Consider the following 15067-nt stretch of genomic DNA (forward strand, 5'->3'; position numbering starts at 1 on the left):
TAAACAACTAGTAGAAGTGATTTTACGATCGTCCAAACAACCTGCATAAATCACTATCTAAATGTTGCTTTGTTGGACTATTGCAAAAATCTGGACACAACACTAACAGAAAAAGCAATGTCTGGTATAGTGTGCGTTAGATAATTTAAGACACCAACTAGACTTCTGAACAATCTCGGAATTGATTTCTCAGTTTCATCTACATGCTGCAGCTTCTCATTAATATTCATAGGTGTAGTTGTTCATCATATGAAAAATTTCCAAAAGATCCTTTGCATATTTCTTTGAGAAATAAAAATTTCATTTTTATCCTAGATTACTTGCTTCTTTAGGTACAATGTGGTAACATTGTCACTTCTCGTGAATCCACTATCCTGAAAGAATGAAGCAATTTTGTTGTACCACGCACGCGAAACTTGCTTTAGCCCATAAAGAGATTTTCTTAACCTGTAGACTTTGTTCTGATGGCCATTAATAAGACAACCCTTAGGTTTTGAAACATAAACCTCTTCTTATAGATCACCATTCAAAAAAGCGAATTTCACATCAAATTGATACAGGGGCAAACACAACTGCGCACTAAAGATAAAACAACTCTCACTGTTTCAAATCGTGCAGCAGGAGAAAAAGTTTCTTCAAAATCTATACCTTGTTGTTGTGAATATCCTTTTTCCACGAGACGAGCTTTATTCTTTTGAATGCTCCCATCTGCACTGCACTAATTTCTACCATATTATTCTTCTGTTATGACTTTTTTTGCTGTTTCTTCATAACAAACGTGATCTGAACAAGCAAAGCAAGTTGACAAGAAACATTTACATTGTTAGATCTGGGATTTGGTTTCTTTTCTCTTGTTGATCGTCTTAGTGGAATTGGCTCATCAGAAGACTCGTCAAGTGCTGCAGTTGTTGTTGGTGCACTAGGCAAGTTTCCACGAGTAGGATCTGTTGTTGCAGGTTCTTCATCAATAGATACAATTTGATCTCAAATTCCGTGAATTATAGTTTCAAAAGGCATCCTCAATTAATACAACATTTCTACTTATGATCACTTTAACACTTATGAAATTATATAGACAATATACTTTGGATTGAAGACTATAGCTAACGAAAATACATTTTCAGATATTTCATCAAGCTTTGAATGAAAATTAACCAAAGCATATGCTATTCAAAAATTCTTAAGTGGCTTATCTGTGTTTTCTTACCATTCTAAGCTTCAAGACGTGTCGTGTTCCGAACAACTTTTGTTGGAGAGAATGTTCAGAAGATAAACAATGGTAGCAACAACTTCTCCCCAAACGTAATCTGGTAGGCCATTTGCTTTCAACGAGCTTCTAGCCATTTAATAAATAGCGATTTTAACGAATTCTCTCCAAAAGTAATCTGGTAAACCCTTTGCTTTCAGATAGCTTCTAACCATTTCCACTACCGTCCGGTTCTTTCGTTCGACATCACTATTCTGATCCGGTGTGTATGGTGCTGTAAGTTCCCTGCAGAGAACTCATCACAAAATACATTAAATTCTTTAGACAAGAATTCGCTATCTCTATCAATACACAGTGATTTTATCTTCTTGCCTCTTTGATTCTCCGTTAATGCTATAAATTTCTTGAAATTCTCAAAGGTATATGATTTAAATTTCAAGAAATAATCCTATCTAAAACGGTTGTAATCATCAGTAAACATAAAAAAATACAGACTTCCACCGAGGGATTCTATTCATTGGCCCACACAAGTTAGTTGTAACACTCCGAAAGTCCAAGACCTAATGTAGAGCTTAACACAAGTTTTTAGGGTTTTAGATACTGTTTTAAGACGTAAAATAATGTTTATAAGTCATCCAAAAACTTTGAGAGTCAACACGTCAAAGAAACGTTCATGACGTCCGGAAGCTAGTTTAATTTAACTAGTGAAACGTCCTTAGTTTTCAGGAAGCTTTAGAGGTTTCGTATGAGGTTTAAAACTTTTAAAATGACTTTAAATAGGTAAAACTAGTATATAGAGTTAAAATTTCCAGGTACGACCCCCCAAGGGTCGCCCTAGGGGTCCACGAAGGGACCCCAAACTTGGCTTGGCAAGTTGCCTAGGCAGCAGCCAAAATACACATAGAGGGAGTGAGTACGCATCGCGGACTTGGATGGCTTTTGGTTAAAAATCAAGTTTGCATTGCGGGGAGGTAGAGGGATTCACTGTCTTGAAAATTAATTTAGAAAATCATGCGGGATACATCTCCTCGTCGCGGACTTGTTCCCTGACGAAAATCTGAAATTTGGATTTGAAGTTTGACTTCATTAAAGGGTAAACTTAAGTTAGGGGTCTTTTGGGTATTTCATGGGGGTTGTATATATTGATTTTCTATCAGTTTTCCCTCACATTTACTCACTCAAATCAAATCCCTAAATCAAAACCCAAGAGCTCTCACCTATCTCTACTTTCTCTCTCTATTTATCATCCATTGAAGGAAGAAGAAAGTTTGAAGAATAAGACCAATTTCACTAGGGTTTAACTTCAATTTCATGGATTAATCTTCATTAAGGTATGGGTTCTTCACTCTTAGGATTCCTTTCCCCAACAGGTCCTTTCAAAGTTGATTTAGAAAACACCCAATTCCAAGGTTTTTCCATTTCTAATGGGTTTTTCTTCTAAACTCCAAATTGATGATTTATATTGATTAATTGTGATTACTTATGACTAATTAGGTATAATTAATGGTTAATTGATATTAATTGATTGAATTTCATGTAGATCATGTTCCTTTCCCCAATTCCCCAAATCTTTGGTTTTGATTATATATTGATGGGAATTGAAGTATGAATTGATCATTAGACTTATTTTATCTATTCGAATCCATTAATGGACTACCTATGGTAATGTATTATTTATATTGGATCTAATTCTTGATTAATTCATGATGAATCCTACTTCTTCTAACCCTAGGTTATGAATTGATGTTAATTGGATAGTGATGGTGGAATTGACCTAGTTCTTGTGTTAAATACTATTGATTGATGTTACTACACCTATTGTTGGATGTAATTGGTTGGTTCATGGTAAGACCATTATTATGGCTATTTAATGAGATTGAGCAAGTCTTTATGATCCTAACATTTACTTCAATTTTGATGGCTTGTGATTTATGATGTAGTTTAATTGAAGCATGACTTGTGATTAGCCTAAGTAGTGTTGGTATGATGTTGAATGAAAATGTCTTGACAATGTGATTGTGAGTTTATGTTTAAGATGAAATTATATAAGGTTGGTTATGAAGTACTCATATGCCTTATTATGACATCAAGATGATGTTATGCTAATCTCACCTATGAGGGTTGCCATAAAAGGGTATTCTCATTCAATTATATTCCTAATGAGCTAATGACAATGAGTATACAAGGTATTAGACCCTATGACATAAACTAAGATTATGATTTATAAATAAAGACATTTAAAAAGGGACTCTAGCTTAACACTGAGTGATCTTGTAGATGAGGGGTGACGCCTTCCCAAGGAGGGAAGGTAGGGTTAACCATAGTCATCACGGGGTGGATAGCCTCATAGTCCAAAAAGGTCATAAAGTGATGTTTCCATGACAGCCCCCAAGCTCCATAAACTATATTTCCACCATAGGAATACTAGCTAGTGGATCCACCTAGATGTTATGTTTGTACTACTTTTTACGGTAAACCACCTTCCATCGGTGTAAGATTTTACAACACCGAATTCCACACTTAGCTCTTGTAGTCTATGTCGGTTAAGGAAAGTGTTCCCGAAATTAAAATGAAGTAATGGACTATACACTAACTAGGGTGACTTGAAAGGTTTGACTTAGCCTGGGTAGGAGTGTGGGACTCTACCTATGCCTTGCACTAGTTTTCCTTGAGGGGATCCTTAGGAGGTTGTTCTTGTGGTCATATAATGTATATGCTATGAATATGATGACTTTACATGTTGATGATTCTATATGTTGTTTGTTTCATTTATGGACATGCTATTGGTCTATATTGCTAAATGTGATGATGATTACTCTTGATGCTATGTTATGTGAAGTTAGGCTTTGCTTATGGTCCTTTATTTGGTTTACTTGATTGAGTAACGTTTTGGGGCTTTACTTGATCATTGCACTTGTAGGCTAAATGATGGGTTGTGGTAAGGGTCTTGATTATGTTATGATATTATGAACTCTTATATGTATCGACTTGTCTATATTTGATGATGTTGGTCTTGTGTTGTATATGACCCTTACTTAAGATTTATGAGTTAATTGGTTTATATGGGCTCTTGCATGTGCATAAGGTTTTTCAAAGTAAATTATCATGTTTTGAACAAATGTCCTCTTTAGCACGATTTTACTTGTTTATGTGTATATATTCATACTTAGTACAAATGTCTACTAACCCCATGTTTATGTTTTCTACAAATTGTAGGATCCGACCGTTGACCTTAGTTGAAGGCCATTGAAGACTACTTGGACATTTTCCATGTGTTTCGGTAGGTCCTCACTTTCCGAGGACCATGCCATTATCAAGCCACTAATGTTGTTTTAGTTTTAAGGCTTCTATGGTCTTTCCTTTTCATTAGAGATGTTTGTTGTAATAGCCAATATGTTTATTCTATCATTGATGTATGGGTTATGCCCAATTTTTAAACTCTTGTTTAGATGGTTATTCTATGAGAAATCCGTTTTAAGACAATATCGTATCTTATATATATATGTGTGTGTGTGTGTGTGTGTGTGTGTGTGTCTGTGCAATAAAAGTAGAATACTATGTAATCTTCCTATACGAAGAGTGTATGTATAGTCGATATAAATATTATGTGTATGTAAAGGTTTATGTAAACCTCAATGTAGAAGTTAACGAAAAGTTTTAAATTTTCTGCATTTTTAACCTATGAATGTAATGATGTAGGCTAAGAGGCTATTCTTAGTCCTCAAAGAGGACGACGACGCTAGTTACGTCTAGGGGGTGCTCCCCAGATCTGACATTAGAATGCACAAGTTCATGACAAGTTGTAGCCCTCCATAATTTTTCTACCGGATTTCTTGGCTTGCTTCCCATAAATCACACAAGTAAAGTTCATTGATTTTTGGAAAATCAATAAACACATATTTTTTTAACCAAAAGTTTCAACCCATTAACATTAAATGCCCATAACGTAAATGCCACATATTAGTCTCATTCTTTCATTTGACAACTAAGGAAATATTTTCAACAACTTGAATATCAAGGGGAAACATTTTCTTTTAGTCATAGATACATGAGATATGGTGTCACACCTCGAGCTACCCCCGAGACGCGAACACGGGACCTAGGACCACAAGTGATCCCATGCTAACCCTGCTGGCATGATCATGAGCATACTAAAGATAATAAACTCATGCAGAAGCTAAATCATAATAAAGATGACAAGATGGGGAATACTCATATGCTAAAACTGATGAGTTTAATACAAAGAAGTTATTAACTCAATACTAAGTTGAAACTAACTATGTCTGAAAATGGCCTCTAACTGAGTAAAAATGCTGGGACAAGCCCCAGCTAAGTCTAGCAAAAAGTTAAGCCAAAGGACTAAAATACTGAAATGAACTCATGACTATTGTCATTGGAGAATGAAGACTCACCACTGATTATGTTGAACTGGATATCGGGAATCGATGTAAGCGTGATCTGGATGCTGAGAATATGAACCTACATCACAAGAAGATGCAGCGCACGTATGCGTCAGTACTTGAAAGGTACCGAGCATGCAGGATAGAGTAAAGTTGAAATAAAACATAGCTGAACAAGCTCAAAAGCAAGTATAATGTTCTGGACATAATTTACTGAATTCTGAGTTAACTTGATCCAATGGACAAAATTCATAACATGATGAGACTGAATACTAACTGAACTGTAAGTATGTTCAATGCAATAGAGACTGAATGAACTGTGAGAGCTACTAATAACCGATAATAAAATCATATGAACTAAATGTGGAGTATGATGTATACGCCCCATCGAGGGGACCCAACATACCCTGCTAGAGGTATGAAGATATGCTAGCGTGATCACTAAACTGATTCCCATAGAGGGGACTAAAACCTACTTGGCTAGCAGTTCTGGGACTATTTGGGTATGTTTAACCCAGTCCAACTCAGTATTATGCTACTCCCAATGAATTAAGTGGTTAACATATTGTGACTGTATTCTGTAACAACTGGATAGCTCAAAACTGAACATGCAAACTGAGAATGCAACAATTAATATGATAATGATGCATTAATAACTAATGCATGTATAACTGAATAACTGAAACATCTGAACTTCCATATGTAATTCAAGAACTAAAGAAAATACATAGTTAGGGTTCTGAAATTCATATGATAATATGAGTAATAACATGGCAATCTGATTTGGAACATATAAATAAGTAATTCATCATATTCTGTTGAAGTTCTAGACACCCTAGGTCTAATCATGATAAGGGAATCAAGAATCGGACTGAAAACTAGGGACCCAATGGGTAAAAGGAACCCACTAGTGAAATTCCATATACTTGGTAATGAAATCCACGGAGAAATCTTTAGATTTTGGGGCTGGAACTGATGGATCTTTGTTGTATTCTTGAACTAGGGTTCTTGACCTTTTTCTCCTTTCTTGCATCTTATTTTCTAAGTTTTGATTTATGATTTTGACTTAGGTAAGTTCTTGTTACGTTTCTAGGGTTAAAATGACTAAAATCTCATGATTTAGGTCTTAAAAGACGTATCTTAGGGGTTAAATGAAATAGGAAAGACCGAAGACCCTTGAAAATTTTATTGTCGGACCAATCAACGACCTTGAGTGACGGGCCATCGTTAATTGACGGTCCGTCATTTGGTTCTACTCGACAGGTCTTCACTAAAATGGGGATAACATTTTACTCGAAGGTCGGATTTTAGCAAACTTTGTGGCTATGGAAAGACAATTCAATTATCTATCATATAATAGGTCATGGGACACTTAATTCATTTTGTGATAAAAATTATGACCAGTTGAAGTTGACCGTATGAGAAATCCCACCTAACTAACTGCTGAACATCACCTATGATCAGACCTACGGACCGTAGAACAAATAAGGCCTGTTTTGGTTATCCGTAGTTCATGTCAAAGGTTGGATAACTTTGAGTCTCAATCGACGGACACAGAACACGGACCGTAGTCTGATGTACAAATCGTAGGTCTGTCCGTGGTTTGACACTTCATCGATTTTCAGGGCTGAGTTTTGGGAGAGTTTCAGTGGCAAACGATGGATGCACAGTACGGGCGATAGATCATACTAGGCTCCATCGATAGTGACCGTCGTTTACACCTACAAATTTTTGAAAGATTGATTTCAGGTCTGTTTTGGATACGGGATGTTACATATAGTGTGTCCTAATTTCTTATCTTTAGTATCACATGCTTGATCATCAAACACAATTGATTATCCACTAGTCATCAATTGGCCAACACTTAAAAGGTTGTGAGCAAAAGTGTGAACATATTGCACGTCACATAAAAGTTTCACATTAGCTTGGACATTTTTAATATCAACAATACATTTCGCTTCAACGTACACTTTTTTGTCATCTCCTAGTCGCATCTCATTTTTATGTAACTCATCAAGATCTCTAAATAGGGACTTCAAACTTGACATGTGAATAGAGCATCTGCTATCAATGAACCACACAACATTAGCACTTTCAGTTAGTGGGGAATTAGTCATAAATAAATTACTTTCTTCGTCCACATTTTGAGTGAAATTGGCGTCCTTCTGCTTGTCTTTCTACTTCGTCCAACAATTAACTTCTTTATGGCTAAATTTTTTGAAGCGTTGACATAGAATTGTGATTTTGCATTGTTGTGATTCACCAACCTAGTTTGTACCTCTACCACCACCATGACCTCTTCCATGAATATTCCCTCTGCCATGTCCTCTACCTATCGAGTATTTTTGTTTTTCCCTTGTAAGAAAACTTACTCTTTACCTGGAATGCTTTCTCTTGAACTTTCTCATGGGACGTATTTAGCCTATATTCATGAGATATCAAGAAACTCATTTATTCATCAAAAGAATAATAGTTACTTAGATTCCTCAAATGCAGTAACAACATGCTCAAATTTGGTGGTTCTCAATACTTTAGACACAACCATTTTACTATCACTGTTTTCACGATATGACCTTATCCTATTAACAAAAGCAGATGTTATAGACAAATAATCTTGCACAGATTCATTTTGATTCATCAACAATGTTTTAAAATCACGTAGGGGATTTTGTAATTTGACAATAATTACCTTGTCATCACTAAAGTATTCATGTTCGAGGCTCTCCCTTTCCTGTTTAGAGGTCTCCGATGTTGATATGCGAGGAAAAATATCATCATAATGAGTTTACTGAATCATGAAAAGAGGTTTTGAGTATCTTTTTCGATGTTCTCTCAATTGGTTTGCATTCCCTTTCGGAATTCCAGTTCAACTATATCCCACAGTTCTTGAAACTTGAAAAGAGATTTCATCTCAAAACTCCAAAATTGATAATTCTCCCCTATGGATATTGGAATCATGGGCTACTACGATGTTGCTGTGTCGTTCCCTGCCATAGGATTTTTTTTTGCTTTCTTAAAAAAAGATCTCACAATATTTCACTATTTTTTTCTGTTACTTTACCAATATCCCTTATTGATAAAAATATGGATTCTAACATGGATTTAAGCTCTGATACAAATTTTTTTGGCACAATAGATAAATAAAGATAATATAATAAGAACAAAAGCATAGAGAAACTTGAGAATTTCGCATTTCTCTGAAAATTAGTGTACTAGATTTTAAATAGCACTTGAAAAAACAACAAACTAAGAGAGAAAATGGGGCACTATCTGATGACCTGCCAATTTATTAACTGCATTTAATTAAGGACTCGTAATCCTAATAAACTGCATACGTAAAAGGCTCCTAAAACTATGGTATAATGCACAAGTACCCCCTCAACCGATGTCCGAAATCTCAGAGACACACTTATACTATACTAAGGTCGTATTACCCCACCTGAAATTATTTCATTGACAATTTTCTACCCCTTTTTGGCCTACGTGGCACTCTCTTGAGGGACCAACAATGGTTGACTCTTTTTTTCAAGCTTGTGCCACGTAGGTCAAAAAGGGGTAGAAAATTACTTATAAAATAAGTTCAAGGGGGTAATAGGATATTAGTATAGTATAAGTGTGTCTCTGCGATTTCGGACATAGGTTGAGGGGGTACTTGTGCATTTTCCTTAAAAATACTGACAATAACTTAGTGACTTTTCAATCATTCAAATAACATAAACATGACCTTAACTTGGTGTCACCTGACAACTATGACTTTTAACTCTGTGTGTGCATAAGTAGACACTTAAACTTGTATAAAATTAAACAAATAGATGCATTCCTCCTACATGACACGCTACATGACAATTTTGTGTTCTATGTGATGTCATATGTGTATATAGGATATGTGTGTGTACTTGTTCTATTTTATACAAGTTTAAGTGTCTATTTGTGCACCCTAAAAGTTGGAGGGCATTGTTGTTCGTCGCAGCCAAGTTAAGTGTCATATTTATGTATTATGTCATTTAAATTTGTTTGCATATATTTTCGGAAACCTACGTTTTCTCATGGCTAATTATATGTTTGCTTTATCTTGAGCTAAAAATCTAAGGGCGTCAAACTAGTAATCATACCAATACATTTTCAGGACAATGACGACCCTACCACGTAAAATATACTTTATAATAAAATCAGATAAAAAGATTTTTCGTAATCTAGGTATGTTACAGACACAATCTAATATGTGTTGCAATAGGACCTTGTTAGTATCGAATCCACACACACACACTTGATGATTGATGAACACAAGAACTTTCAAGAGAAAGAGATGAGAGATCTAGAGAGAGAAAGAGAGAAAAAAATATTTCATGGTAACACCCCATGAGTAAACATCCACGGCGGTGGGTATATATATTAATAATTCATAGTACTTTTGGTTACAGAGAATAAATGGAGAATAAATAGTACAGCCTAAAATTTGGAGACTGATTCAGTACATCAAATAGTAAATCAGGCTTCACAACCTAAAAATTCTCCCACTTGGAGACTGATTCATTCATCCAAAATATAAATTCTCAAAAAAAATCTCTTCATCATCAACATCTTTACCGCACTGCACAACATCTATAGCAACAACTACAGAAGACCAACCGAGATTTTGCATAACCCAAGTTTCCCAACATTAACACATTTCGTCAACATGTCTGTCGGGTTCTTTCCACCCTCTATATTCTCCAAGCACATATCACCATCCTCCACTGCCCTGGGAGTGAAATGGTACCACATTCTAATGTGCTTTGTATTTGAATGATTGACTGGATTTTTTACCAACTGTATGGCACTCTGGCTATCTGAGTAAAGAATCTTCTCGCTCTGCTTCTTGCCCAATTCCTCCATATAATCTGCTAGCCATATAATCTCCTTCCCAGCTTCTGCTATTGCCACATATTTAGCTTCAGTAGATGAAAGAGAAACACACTTCTGAAGCCTGGACATCAACTCACTGTTGTTCCACCTATGGTGTAAATGTACCCAGATGTACTCTTTCTCGAGTCCACATCCCCACCAAGATCAGCATCAACAAAACCCTATAGTCACCTTGCCTTTGCCAAATCAAAGTAAAGTACTGGATGTACCTCTCAAATATCTCAGAAGCCACTTCACAGCTTCTTAATGCTCTTTCCCCGGGTTTGCCATGTACCTGCTAACAACTCCCACTGCATGTGCTATATCAGGTCTAGTGCAGACCATAGCATACATCAAACTCCCAACTGCAGAAGCATATGGAACAAGTGACATATGCTCACGCTCCTCGGCTGTCTTTGGTGACTGCTCCTTTGACAATTTAAAGTGATTTTCCCATGGAGTAGTCCTGGGTTTAGGATCATTAACCCTGAATCTGCTCAACACCTTCTCAATGTACAACTCCTGAGACAGAATTAAAGTACCAACAGATCTATCCCGAGAAATCTTCATCCCTAAAATCTACTTCGCTGGACCCAAATCTTTAATCTCAAACGCTGCAGACAACCTTGTCTTCAGATTGTTAATATCCCTTATACTACATCATGCAATCAACATATCATCCACATAGAAGAGTAGAAAGACATATGAATCAGTGTATTTCTTGAAGTAACAACAAGGATCCTTTTCAGCTTTGCAGAATCCACTCTTTGTCATGAAGGAGTCAAACTTCTTGTACCACTGCCTTGGTGCTTGTTTTAGTCCATATAAGCTCCTGGTGAGCTTGCACACCATTTGTTCCTTGCCTGGAACCAAAAATCCTTCCGGTTGATGCATATATATCTCTTTGGCCCGATCTCCATGTAAAAACGTTGTTTTGACATCCAATTGCTCTAGATGCAAATTCTCCGATGCAACAATACTCAACAGAATTCGAATAGAGGTTAACTTCACAACAGGAGAAAATATTTTAGCATAATCAATACCTTTTCTTTGTGAATATCCATTACCCACTAAATGAGACTTAGTTCACTCTTGATTCTGAATAGCCACTTGTTCAGCAAAGCTCTCTTCCCTGCAGATAACTCAGTCAACACCCATGTGTCGTTCTTCTCAAGTCACCTCATCTCATCATCCATGGCTTGCTCCCACTTGATCGAATCCTCCACCTTTAGGACCTCATCAAAAGACTCTGGTTCCCCCTCATCAGTCAGCAATAGATAGTGTAATGAAGGTGAATACCTATCTGGTGCCCTGATGGTTCTGGATGATCTCCTTAACACCTGCTCATGTGTAACTTGCTCCACTTAAGATTCTTCAGTAGGATTTGGTTGAGTATCTGCTTCGACATCTATGGGGTTACTCTTCTCCAACTCAACCTCAACTCCCACTTGCTTTGTAATCTCTAGAACCTTCTGCTCTCTGTCCTTTTAGAGGACAGACTCATCAAATGTCACGTCACAATGTCTCAGGATCTTTCTGTTCTTGTCATCCCAAAACTTGTAACTAAACAAATCAGAACCATATCCTATGAAGTAACACTTCACAACCTTGGCATCAAGCTTGTCTCTCTTTTCTGGATCAACATGAACATAAGCAGTGCAACCGAAAGTCCTCAAGGGTGAGTACTTGAGTTCTTTTCCTGTCCACACCTCCTCTGGAATCTTGAACCCTAAAGGAACTGATGGTCCCCTGTTGATCAAGTATGCAGTTGTGCTCACAACATCTGCCCAAAATGTTTTATGCATCCCAGAATGTATCATCATACTCCTTGCACGCTCATTCAATGTTCTTTTCATTCTCTCAGCAATTCCATTCTGCCCATTCTGCCTTGCCTTACCAAGAACTGTTCTCATCAATCCGATTCTGTCAGCTGCACAGAATGCCTTGAACTCTGATTTTTCATACTCTCCTCCATTATCAGACCTTAGGCATTTGACTTTCAAACCAGTCTGATTCTCAAATTTAACTTTCCACTTCTTGAAAGTTGCAAACACATCTGACTTATGCTTCAAGAAGTAAACCCATACCTTCCTGTTGGAATCATCAATGAAGGTAACATAGAATGTGGATCCTCCAAGTGATGATACTGGAGATGGTGCCCAAACATCTGTATGGACCATTTCCAACCGCACTTTTTTTGGATCTCTAGGAGTCTTTGTGAAGCTTACAATTTTCTGTTTTCCCAAAACGCAGCTCTAGCAAAGACCCATATCAACAGACTTCAGACCATCTAATGCTCGTTTTGCAACCAACATCTTCATTCCTTTAGCACTTATGTGTCCAAGTCTGTTGTGCCACAGACATGAACCGGAAGCACCTTCAGCAACAACGGCCATATTAATACACCCTACAGTGGTGTAAAAGGTTCCAGATTTGGTGCCATGAGCTACTACCATAGCATCTTTCACAATCTTCCACGAACCTTTCCCAAACTCTGCTGCATATCCCGTGCTATCCAACTGACCAATAGAGATCAGATTTTTCTTGAGCCCAGGAATATATCTGACATCCTCCAATGTCCACTGGTTTCCCGAGGTGGTCTTTATGAAAACATTCCCCTTTCATTCAATCTCTAAGGCTTTATTGTCAGCAAGATACACCTTTCCAAAATTTCCAGATTTGAAATTTTGGAACAACTCCTTGCTTGGAGACGATGGAAAGATATACCAGAATCCAAAACATCAAAGCAAGAAAAGACGTCAGGTAACACTACATGTTCCCACACCCGAACGTGATCGAAAAAAGACTACATCAGCAATTTTTGTGAATTTTATTCATCAGAAAGATGCTATTATAGCATTTAATATGATCAAAAATATGAAAAAGAGGGGAATGCCTATATATACAGTTCACGATAATTTCATCACTACCATGGATTTCTTACATGCTATGGGTGAGAGTTACATCGAAATCATATTAAATATCCCCCACCGAATGGAATATATTAACTCATTCCTTGCGATAAATCTCTTTGTTGATGATTCAACCGGGCTATTCACACTGACGATTAGAGCATCCCCAATGTCCTCTGCTGAATTTACAGAATCATTGTCATCTCCAGATTTCTAATTCTGTGTCTTCTTTGGCTTTGTACAGCTCGTCCGAAAGTGCCCTTTTTCTCCACAGTTCCAACAAGTCAGGTTTGATCTGTTTGGAGATTTTCCTCGATTCTTTGATTTTGATCGACCATGTTGATTTTGGCCTTTCGTCTTACTTCTCCCCCTTCGGTCAACGCTGAGAGCACTGCTCGATGAATCTCCTACTTCTTTTTTTTTGGAATACTTTCGCTAAGGACAACATCGCAGATTTCATCAAACTTTCGTTTCTCAGATCCATGGGAACTGCTAATCGCAACAACAACAGTATCCCAAGACTCGGGCAGAGATGACATCAAAATCAACGCCTTAATTTCATCTTTGAAATTAATGTCCACAGAATTGAGTTGACTCACAATCATATTGAACTCATTTATATGATCAGAAACAGATCCATTCTCAGACATCTGTAAATTGAACAACCTACGCATCAAATATACCTTTTTCATCGCCGATGGTTTTCATACATGTTTGACAGTGCCTTCAACAGATCGGACATAGTTTTCTCCTTCACGATGTTGAACGCCACGTTTCTTGACAAAGTCAACCGGATCAACCCTAGAGCCTGGCGATCCTTGAGCTTCCACTTCTCCTCTGTCATGGATTTCGGCTTTACCCCGGTCAACGGTTCGTGAAGATCTTTCAGGTATAGATAATCTTCGATCTGCATCTTCAAGAAACTGAAATCGGATGCATCAAACTTCTTGATTCCAAGCTTCGAACTATCAATCTTAAGTGATCGTGTTGAATCTCCTTAGCTCTGATACCAGTTGTTAGGATCGAATCCACACACGCACACTTGATGAATGAAGAATACAAGAACTTTCAAAGGAAAGAGATGAGAGATCTAGAGAGAGAAAGAGAGAAACCAATATTTCGTGGTAACACCCCGTGAGTGAACTTCCACGGCGGTGGGTATATATATTAATAATTCAGAGTATCTTTGGTTAATATATGACAGTGAATCAAATATTAATCAGGCTCCACAACCTAACATACCTAAAACCGTTGCCTGAGTTCTACAGCCACAGTTTTGCAACTGTCTCATCTACTCGCGTAACCATAGCTCTATTGCAACAGTTAATGTCACGGTTCCTAAAAGCGTTGCGATAGGAACCTCTATTGCAACAGTTTTTCATCTATCTATAGGCACTATAATATTTACCAGTTGTAACGGTTTACAATTGTTGCATTAGGGGGTTGTGGGAACTGTTAGCAACCGTTGCGATAGAGTATGTTGCAATAGATTGTTCTTATGGAAACAATTTTTTTTATATATTATGGCAACGATTTGAATTGATATTGCAGCATTTTGATTTTCAATTGTAACCAATCTATATAAATGTAAAGTTTTTCCCAACCTGTTGCAATAGTTCAGGTTTCCTGAGCATAATATATAAATAAATAAATAAATATATATA

At 37.0% G+C, this 15067-nt stretch overlaps 1 pseudogene; it reads right to left on the reverse strand.

Annotated features, from left to right (window-relative positions):
- Window positions 1–1344: 1344 nt before the first annotated feature.
- LOC107013553 overlaps window positions 1345–15067 on the reverse strand; it is a 36118-nt pseudogene continuing 22395 nt past the window's right edge.

The sequence above is a fragment of the Solanum pennellii genome, chromosome 3 (genome assembly GCF_001406875.1).
Source record: "Solanum pennellii chromosome 3, SPENNV200".
In the NCBI taxonomy this organism is placed as follows: Eukaryota; Viridiplantae; Streptophyta; class Magnoliopsida; order Solanales; family Solanaceae; genus Solanum; species Solanum pennellii.